This window comes from Pan troglodytes, chromosome X (assembly GCF_028858775.2).
Source record: "Pan troglodytes isolate AG18354 chromosome X, NHGRI_mPanTro3-v2.0_pri, whole genome shotgun sequence".
NCBI lineage: Eukaryota > Metazoa > Chordata > Mammalia > Primates > Hominidae > Pan > Pan troglodytes.
In genome coordinates this window covers 67,269,692-67,280,442 of record NC_072421.2, presented here as the reverse complement: position 1 = coordinate 67,280,442, position 10,751 = coordinate 67,269,692, and the positions used below count along the sequence as shown (strand labels likewise).

At 38.8% G+C, this 10,751-nt stretch overlaps 1 pseudogene; it reads left to right on the top strand.

Annotated features, from left to right (window-relative positions):
* The first annotated feature begins 218 nt into the window (after nt 1–218).
* LOC107970993 (cytochrome c-like) lies at nt 219–8,344 on the top strand (annotated as a pseudogene).
* The last annotated feature ends 2,407 nt before the right edge of the window (nt 8,345–10,751 follow it).

Below are 10,751 nucleotides of genomic sequence, written 5' to 3'. Positions count from 1 at the left end.
CTGAACGAAATTATATGTAAATAACTGCTCTCTTCCCTTACTATGCTTTGGACTTGTCTATTGTGGCATTTTGGGTCTTCAAGGCTGCCCTGCTGTCCTGGAACCTTTCCTCTTTTTGGACTTCTCTGACTGCTTTGGAACACCCCCTCCCCACATTGGGCCAGGTCTGCGCTGGCCTGCAGGGAGGTAATGCTGGCCTGGGACTGAGCGGACTCGACATGACTCCCCGCACAGACCCAAACCTTTTAACCCAGGAACGCCTAGTCCAGGCTCCAGGTTTTTTAACTGGCCTCTGCTGCCCCCACATGGTAACTGAGGTTATTTTTCCTCACCTGAGGTGACTTCTGATGAAAGGTTGTCAGAATCCCAAATTTCTGGCCACTTCCTCCAGCTCCTTATAGCCACCCCCACACTCTCTGCAGTGCTTCAGGAATGTTGCTCTCTCTTGAGACAGGCAGGACGAAACTCAGTCAAATCTTGGGACTGATGAGGTTCAGGGTCATGACTGGGAGGTGGCGCTGCTCACTTCAGCTCATCTGGGGATGTGGGAAGTCATAGGAGAAGGAAGGGGTTCAAAACACTGGAAATAGGATGACTTCTCTTACAGGCTCAAAAATCATCAGCCTGAAGCCCCTAAGATCCCCAAGCAACCATGTCAAAGTCTGAGGAGCATGACCCTTCCCAAGTTATTCCTCGAAGCTAATCCAGAAACCATGACTCAGCTTCTATTGCTTTGCCTGGTAGCTCTGATAGGTCAGAGGTGGCCCAGACTTTCCACCCTCTGGGCCTTGCACACCTTTGGACATTAAGGCATGGATGGAAAAGGAAGCAGGATTTTGATCAGATACAAAAGATGTAGGCTTCCCACACAGAGTCCAGGGAAGTGTCCCATTGCTCTCAGAGAGAGTACCACTCTACCCACCAAGCCAGAAAAATGGGGTCCAAGGCCAAACTTGATGGCCCAGGTAGAGGTAAGAAAAGAGGTTTAGAGGGTGTATGCCTCTCAGACTATGAACTAGAAGAGTGAGGTTATTACCAGCATCCCACCTACCAGCTTAAGAATCTGGTGGGAAGATGTCTCCTAAAAGTAGATCTAGTGACTTTTGTCCTGGGCCCCAAGTCCAGCCCTCAGCATGCTGGGAAACTGCTGCTCATCCTCACTTTGGGCCTTTTTCTCTGAATATCCCTTCTATAACTCCTTCATGTATCTGAGACCACTATCTCATCCCAGAGGCAGAGCAAGACCTGTCTAGGGGCTGAGTCAGAAATCTGAGAGTCATAATTGAATTCCTGTAGGTCTTTACATGTATTATTTCATTAATCCTTATAAAAATTCATGAAAGATGGGTTGTTATCATTTTTACAGATGAATAAACCAAGGAAGGCTCTGAGAGGTGAGATGATTGCCCAGGATCCCACAGCTAGTTCTTGGAGGAGTCTCTTACCCATTTATCTGGCTTTAAAGTCGGGATTCTTACAGACTATTACTCTGCTACCTTTTTTATTGCAGTCCCTTCTCTCCCTGATCCTTTATATCCAACCAGATGCCAAATCTATAGATTCTATTTTATAAATATCTCCTAAGTCTGCTCCCTCCTTTCTCCCTCTCTTCCCCTCCCGTCTTCCTCTCTTCTATTTCTCCTCTCTTCCTTTCTCGAGTCACTTGTCTCCTGTATCCTCTCTTAACTGAGGTAAAATTTACATACAGTGAAGTGCACATATCCTAAGTGTACAACTCAATGAGTTTTAATGAATGTGTGCTCTCTATTTCTACCACTTAAAATCAAGATGTAAAATACTTCCATCACACTTGAAAGTCTTCTCATTTTCACTTTCTCTTAGTCCTTGGCCCACACAGGCAACGATGGATATGGTTTCTGTTGCTGTGTATTAGTTTTCCTGTTCTAGAATCTCATATAAATGAAACAACACAGTATATACTCTTTGGGGTCTACTTCTTTTGGTTTTATGATATTTTGTATATTCTACATATTTGTTTATCAGATACTTCATTCTCTTTTTTGCTGACAGCTACATTGAGAGGTAATTCACATACCACACAATTTATCCATATAAGTGTACAATTCAATGATTTCTAGTACAGTATATTCACAGAATTGTATAACCATCACAACAATTGATTTTAGAAAGTTTTTATTATCCCCAAATGAAACTCTATACCCCTTAGTCATCACCCTCCAGCCACAACCCCCGTCTCCATCCCTAAGCAACCACCCATCAATCTACTTTTTGTCTCTATAGATTTGCCTATTATGGACATTTCATATAAATGGAATCATATAACATGTGGTCTTTTGTGGTTGATTTCTTTCACTTAGCATAATGTTTTGAAGGTTCATCCATGTTGTAACATGTATCAATACTTCATTCCTTTTTATGGTGAGTAATATGCCATTGTATGGATATACCACATTTTGTTTCCACTTTTGACTAATATGCATAACGCTGCTATAAATAATCATGTACAAGTCTTTGCATGGATGTATATTTTCATTTCCCTTGGAAATATACCTAGGAGTGGAAATGTTGGGTCATGTGGTAACTCTGTGTTTAACTTCTTGAGACACTGCCAAACTCTTTTCCAAGTGGCTGCAGCATTTTGATTCCCAACTGAAGCATATGAGGTTCTGATTTCTCCACATCCTCACCAACACTTGTTAATATCTGACTTTTTGATTATGGCCACCCTATGGTTGTGAAGTAATAGCTCATTATGGTTTTGAATTTCTTTTCCTTTTTTATTGCTGAATAGTATTTCATTGTATGGACATACTACAATTTGCTTATTTATTCTCCTGTTGATGATGGACATTTGGGATGTTTTTAATTTAGGACTATTATAAATAAAGATGCTATAAACATTCTTGTAGAAGTCTTGTTGTGGACATATATTTTTATATCTTTGGGGTAAATATACAAGAGTAGAATTGCTGGGTCATAGAGTAGGTATATGTTGAACTTTACAGGAAAATTCCAAACTCCTTTTCAAATCATTGTATCTGCTACCATGTATGAAAGATCCAGTTGTTTCACATCTTCCCTAACATGTGGTATTATTAAACTTTTTCTTTACCATTCTGGTTGTTGCTTGGTGGTTTCTTGTGGTTTTAGTTTGCATTTCTTCAGACCAAAGATGTTGAACACCTTTTATCTGCTTATTGGCCATTTATGTATGCTTTTTCTGTGAAGTATCAGTTCAAGTTTTTTGCCCATTAAAAAAAATTGGGTTGTCTGTCTTTTCGTTACTGATTTATATAACAGGGTTTCTCGATATAATACTATTGACATTTCGGGCCAGATAATTCTTTGTTGTGTGGGGCTGTCCTGTGCATTGTAGGGCTTTAAACAGCATCCCTGGCCTCTGCCTATTAGATTCTACTAGGAAAATACCCACTCCAGTTGTGACAACCAAAAATGTCTTTAAACATTGTCAACTGTCCCCAGAGAACAAAAATCACCCCCAGTTGAGAACCACTGACTTATAAGGATTTATATATTCAGGATACAAGTCCTTTGTCAGATATATTTGTTGTGAACATTTTCTCCTAGTCTGTGGTTTACTTTTAAATTTTCTTAATGATATCTTTTGAGGAGCAGAAAGGTTAGATTCAGATTAAGTACAAGTTAGTAATTTTTCTTTTATGTTTAGAACTTAAAATAATATAACATTTCTTTTATGTTTGCAACCTAGCACAATATCTGGGAGAAGGCTCTCATTATGGTGGGATCCTCCTGGCTACCAGTGCCACCTGCTGCTTGGTATGAAAGGGAATCTCTTGCTCTGTGGAGAAGAACAGTGTTTCCTAGCCCAGTGCTTCTTGCAGCATGATCTCCCTGTCTACGAGAGACTGAGAGTTCCTCCAGCTCCAGACAGGTCATTTCAATGGAATTTTCCCTGCTGATGCCCCTGGACCAGCCTGTCTCATATCTCTTGGTGGGGCAGGGGAGTATCAGATCATGGAGACAAAGAGGTTTCCAGTTCCAGGTTGTTTGATATGGTATGGTCCCCCTTGCTGGTGCTTCCAGTTGCCCATTGTCTCTCCTTGAAAGAGGGGATTCTTGGACATAGTGAAGCAGGAGAGGCTTCCTCTGGCTACATATTGTCAGAGGGAATCCCCACCGATCCCCCTTGCCAGTGCTGCCAAGTTCAGCTGGGGTTGTTGTTGGGAATCCTGTTCCATCTGGGAAAGAAATTAATCTACCTGGGCTACCTGCTGCTAGGTTGAGGTCAGTTGCTGATAGGCCTGGGTCTATTTCTTCTGTTGGGTGGGTGATCTTTAGATACCCTGCTGTATCTTTCCTCAAGTCCTTAGGTCCCTAACTAGTTCATCATCCTCTTTTCACCTTGCAGAGTTATCTTTTGGTTGCCTCTTGCATTGTTTCTAGGATTATAGTTGCATCCAGCAGGGAGAGAATAGATGAATGAATCTATACTATCATTCCTGAACTGGAAGTCTAGATAAAATTTTTTAAAGAACCAAGTAAGTTTTCCATTAATAAAAAAAATGTAATTGTTGATTTTAAAATTTAATGGGTGGGTTAAGTAGCAAATTAGATAGAAATAAAGAGAAAATTCATTATCTGAAATGCAGATCTGAAGAAATTGCTCAGAATGCAGCAGCAGCAGCAGAGAAAGAGATAGGAATTGTAAAGGAGAAATTTAAAGATATGGAAGACAGAATGAGAATATATAATTGCACTTCTAGATGGAGAGAATGGAGAAAATGAGAGAGAAGTAAGATCCGAAGAATAATGGCTGATAATTTTTTTTTGTTGATGAATGACATGAATCCTTAGATTCAAGAATTACAACTGCCCTGCCAATTCCAGGCAGCACAAATACAAAGAAAGCCTCACATAGACATATGGTGGTAAAAAAGATAGAGAATATCTGAAAAGAAGCCACACAAAGATGATGGATTATCTCCAAAGGAATGACTCATAAACAAAGAGAAGACTTCTCAAGACTGCTCTTGTCAAGACTGCTCTTCTGACTTTGTGAAGACTTCTCAAGAATAGTACTTTCAAAGTGCCAAAGGAAAATATCTGTCAAGCTAGAAGATTAGTCTTTGAAAAGCTAATATTTAAAAACAAGAGCCAAATAAAGACAGTTTCAGAAATGTAAAATCAGATCCTCACTAACGGATTTTTTAGAATAATCTCCAGAAGGAAGAATTAGATGAAAGAAAAAATAGTGAGCAAAGAAATTTGTGAAATTTAGATAAGCATAAACAACCATTACCTATATGAAACAATAAAAATAGTGACTAAGTTGGGGGAATTTATAAAAGGGTGGAACTAAATTACTTATTAAAGGTAATAAGTAAGTGGGGGAGAGGTGGTAGTGATGGGCATTAAAGCATTAGAAGGTCTTTGTATCACTTAGGAGGAAGATAGAGATATTGATTAAACTTGGTTTATTTAAGTATAAATGGTAAAATTTAAAGGTAACTATTAAAAGAATAGAAATAACAGACTCAATGCAATACCTATCAAAATACCAATGACATTATTCACAAAAATAGAAAAACAATCTTAAAATTTATATGGAAAAGCAGAAGATCCCCGATACCAAAGCAATTTCAAGCAAAAAAGAACAAAGCTGGAGGTATTACAATACCTGACTTCAAAATATACTACAAAGCTATAGTAACCAAAATAGCCCAGTACTGGCATAGAAACAGGCATATAAACCAATGGAACAGAATAGAGAACCCAGGAATGAACCCATGCATTTATAGCTCACGGACTTTTGGCAAAGGCTTCAAGAACACACATTGGGGAAAGGGCAGTATCTTCAATAAATGGTGTTGGGAAAACTGGACATACACTTACGTAAGCATGAAACTAAACCTCTATCTCTCACCATATATAAAAATCAACTCTAAATGGATTAAATATTTAAATGTAGGATCCCCAAACTATGAAACTACTAGAAGAAAATATGGGGGAAGTACTTAAGCCCAGACATTGGACTAGGCATGGATTTTTAAAATAAGACCTCAAAAGAACAGGCAACAAAAGCAAACATAGACAAATGGGATTACATCAAACTTAAAAGCTTCTGCACAGCAAAGTAAACAATCAACAAAGTGAAAACAGCAGTCTACAGAATGAGAGAAAGTATTTGCAAACCATGCATCTGACAGGGAGTTACTACCCAGAATATATAAGGAACTCAACTCAATAGCAAAAACAAAACAAAACAAAAACAAATAATCAGATTAAAAAATGGCAAAAGACTTTAATAAACATCTCTCAAAAGAAGACATACAAATGGCCAACAGATATATGAAAAAATGCTCAACATCACTAATTATCAGAGAGAAATTAAAATCAATCAAAACCATAATGAGATATCACCTCACCCTAGCTAGAATTGCTGTTGTCAAAAAGACAAAAATTAGCAAATGCTGGTGAGGATGCAGAGAAAAGGGAACTCATACACTGCTGGTAGAAATGTAAATTAGTACAGCCACCATGGAAAACAGTATGAAAGTTCCTTAAAAAATTAAAAATAGAACTACAATATGATCCAGCAATCCCATTACTGAGTATACATACAAAGGAAATAAAATCAGTATGTCAGAAAAAGATATCTGTACACCCATGTTTATTGCAGCATTATTGACAATAGCCAAAATATGGAATCAACCTAACTGCCCATTTGACGATGAATGGATAAAAAAAAATGTTGCACACCCCCCCACACACACACTATTCAATTATGAAACAAAATGGTATCTTGTCATTTGTGGCAACATAGATGAACCTGGAAGACATTACACGAAATGAAAAAAGCCAGGCACAGAAAGACAAAAACTGCATGATCTCACTCATATGTGGAATCCAAAAAAAAAAAAAAAAAAGATTTAATGGATGTAGAGAGTAGAACAGTGGTTACCTGAAGCTGGGGAGAGGAGACAGGGGTTGGGGGTGGGGGAAACTAGAAGAGGCTGGTCAATGGGCACAAAGTTATAGTTAGACAGGAAGAAAAGTTCTGGCGTTCTGTTACACAGCAGGGCGACTATAGCAAATAATAATGTATTGTATTTTTTGAGATAACTAGAAATGAATAGGTACAATGTACACTATTTGGGTGATGGTTACACTAAAAACACAGACTTCACCATTATGTAATATATCCATGTAACAAAACTGCACTTGCACCTGCTAAATCTGTAAAAATTAAAATTAAAAATTAAAAAGAGGCTGGGCGCGGTGGCTCACGCCTGTAATCCCAGCACTTTGGGAGGCCGAGACGGGCGGATCAGGAGGTCAGGAGATTGAGACCATCCTGGCTAACACGGTGAAACCCCGTCTCTACTAAAAATACAAAAAAATTAGCTGGGCGTAGTGGCGGGCGCTTGTAGTCCCAGCTACTCGCGAGGCTGAGGCAGGAGAATGGCGTGAACCTGGGAGGCGGAGCTTGCAGTGAGCCGAGATCTTCCCACTGCACTCCAGCCTGGGCGACTGAGAGAGACTCCGCCTCAAAAAAAAAAAAATAAAAAATAAAAAAAAAAATTAAAAAGATAGCCAGAAGAGAAGATTTTGAATGTTGTCACATATTTATCAGAAATGATAAATATGTTTAAAGTGATGGATATGGTAATTACCAGTTTCATCATTATACTATGTATGTATGCATTGAAACATCACATTGCAACCTATAAATATGTGCAATTATGTGTCAATTGTAGATTAAAATTTTTTAATTTTATTATTTGTCTATTGTAAATTTAAAAGTTTTTGAAGAATAGCAAAAGCATAAAACATAAAACAGTAAAAGGAAAAATAGAAAAACAAAAACTAAAGTACTTGTAAAAAAAACAGAAAAAGAAAAAAAAGATAAAAATCAAGGTAAATATAAAGCATTAAAGTAGATGATATGACTAAATGAATAGTATGTCAGAGAGAGGGCAGGACGTCTGGCTTCCCAGCGGGAACCTTCATAGTGCCAGCAATAAAAGAGAGAATTAAATGTGGGTGATGTTGAGAAAGGCAAGAAGATTTTTGCTCAAAAGTGTGCCCAGTGACACACTGTGGAAAAGGGAGTCAAGCACAAGCCTGGGCCAGACCTCCATGACCTCTTTGGGTGGAAGACAGGTCAGGCTGTTGAATTCTGTTACACAGATGCCAATAAGAACAGAGGCATCAACTGGGGAGAGGGTACACTGATGGAGTATTTGGAGAATCACAAGAAGTGCATCCCTGGAACAAAAATGATTTTCACTGGCATCAAGAAGGCAGAAAGGGCAGACTTGAGAGCTTATCTCAAAAATGCTAATGAGTAATAACTGGCCACTACCGAAGGTCTTTTCTGCACCTATTGAGATAATCATGTGTTTTTTGTCATTGGTTCTGTTTATGTGATGGATTACGTTTATTGATTTGCATATGTTGAACCAGGCTTGTATCCCAGGGATGAAGCAAACTTGATCGTGGTGGATAAGCTTTTTGATGTGCTGCTGGATTCGGTTTGCCAGTATTTTATTGAGGATTTTCGCATGGATGTTCATCAGGGATATTGGCCTAAAATTCTCTTTTTTTTTTGTTGTGTCTCTGCCAGGCTTTGGTATCAGGATGATGCCACACAGCCCTCCATGCTAAAAACTCTCAATAAACTAGGTATTGATGGAACATATCTCAAAATAATAAGAGCTATTTATGACAAACCCACAGCCAATATCATACTGAATGGGCAAAAACTGGAAGCATTCCCTTTGAAAACCGGCACAAAACAAGGATGCCTTCTCTCAACACTCCTATTCAACATAGTGTTGGAAGTTCTGGCTAGGGCAATCAGGCAAGAGAAAGAAATAAATGGTATTCAATTAGGAAAAGAGGAAGTCAAATTGTCCCTGTTTGCAGATGACATGATTGTATATTTAGAAAACTCCATCATCTCGGCCCAAAATCTCCTTAAGCTGGTAAGCAACTTCAGCAAAGTCTCAGGATACAAAATCAATGTGCAAAAATCACAAGCATTCCTATACACCATTAAGAGACAAACAGAGAGCCAAATCATGAGTGGACTCCCATTCATAATTACCACAAAGAGAATAAAATACCTAGGAATCCAACTTACAAGGGCTGTGAAGGACCTCTTCGAGGAGAACTACAAACCACTGCTCAACGAAATAAAAGAGGACACAAACAAATGGAAGAACATTCCATGCTCATGGATAGGAAGAATCAATACTGTGAAAATGGCCATACTGTCCAAGGTAATTTATAGATTCAATGCCATCCCCATCAAGCTACCACTGACTTTCTTCAAAGAATTGGAAAAAACGACTTTAAATTTCATATGGAACCAAAAAAGAGCCCGCATAGCCAAGGCAATCCTAAGGAAAAAGAACAAAGCTGGAGGCATCACGCTACCTGACTTCAGACTATACTACAGTAACCAAAACAGCATGGTACTGGTACCAAAACAGAGATATAGACCAATGGAACAGAACAGAGGCCTCAGAAATAACACCACACATCTATAACCATCTGATCTTTGACAAACCTGACAAAAACAAGCAATGCGGAAAGGATTCCCTATTTAATAAATGGTGCTGGGAAAACTGGCTAGCCATGTGTAGAAAGCTGAAACTGGATCCCTTCCTTACACTGTATACAAAAATTAACTCAAAATGGATTAAAGACTTAAATGTAAGACCTAACACCATAAAAACCCTAGAAGAAAACCTAGGCAATACCATTCAGGACATAGGCACGGGCAAAGACTTCATGACTAAAACACCAAAAGCAATGGCAACAAAAGCCAACATTGACAAATGGGATCTAATTAAACTAAAGAGTTTCTGCACAGCAAAAGAAACTACCACCAGAGTGAACAGGCAACCTACAGAAAGGGAGAAAATTTTTGCAGTCTACCCATCTGACAAAGGGCTAATAACCAGAATCTACAAAGAACTCAAACAAATTTACAAGAAAAAAATCAAACAACCCCATCAAAAAGTGGGCAAAGGATATGAACAGACACTTTTCTTTTTTATTATTATTATACTTTAAGTTTTAGGGTACATGTGCACAATGTGCAGGTTAGTTACATATGTATACATGTGCCATGCTGGTGTGCTGCACCCATTAACTCGTCATTTAGCATTAGGTATATCTCCTAATGCTATCCCTCTCCCCACCCCCCACCCCACAACAGTCCCCAGAGTGTGATGTTCCCCTTCCTGTGTCCATGTGTTCTCATTGTGCAATTCCCATCTATGAGTGAGAACATGCGGTGTTGGGTTTTTTGTCCTTGTGATAGTTTACTGAGAATGATGATTTCCAATTTCATCCATGTCCCTACAAAGGACCTGAACTCATCATTTTTTATGGCTGCGTAGTATTCCATGGTGCATATGTGCCACATTTTCTTAATCCAGTCTGTCATTGTTGGACATTTGGGTTGGTTCCAAGTCTTTGCTATTGTGAATAGTACTGCAATAAACATATGTGTGCATGTGTCTTTATAGCAACATGATTTATAGTCCTTTGGGTATATACCCAGTAATGGGATGGCTGGGTCAAATGGTATTTCTAGTTCTAGATCCCTGAGGAATCGCCACACTGACTTCCACAATGGTTGAATTAGTTTACAGTCCCACCAACAGTGTAAAAGTGTTCCTATTTCTCCACATCCTCTCCAGCACCTGTTGTTTCCTGACTTTTTAATGATCGCCATTCTCACTGGTGTGAGTGTCTGTAGACACTTTTCAAAA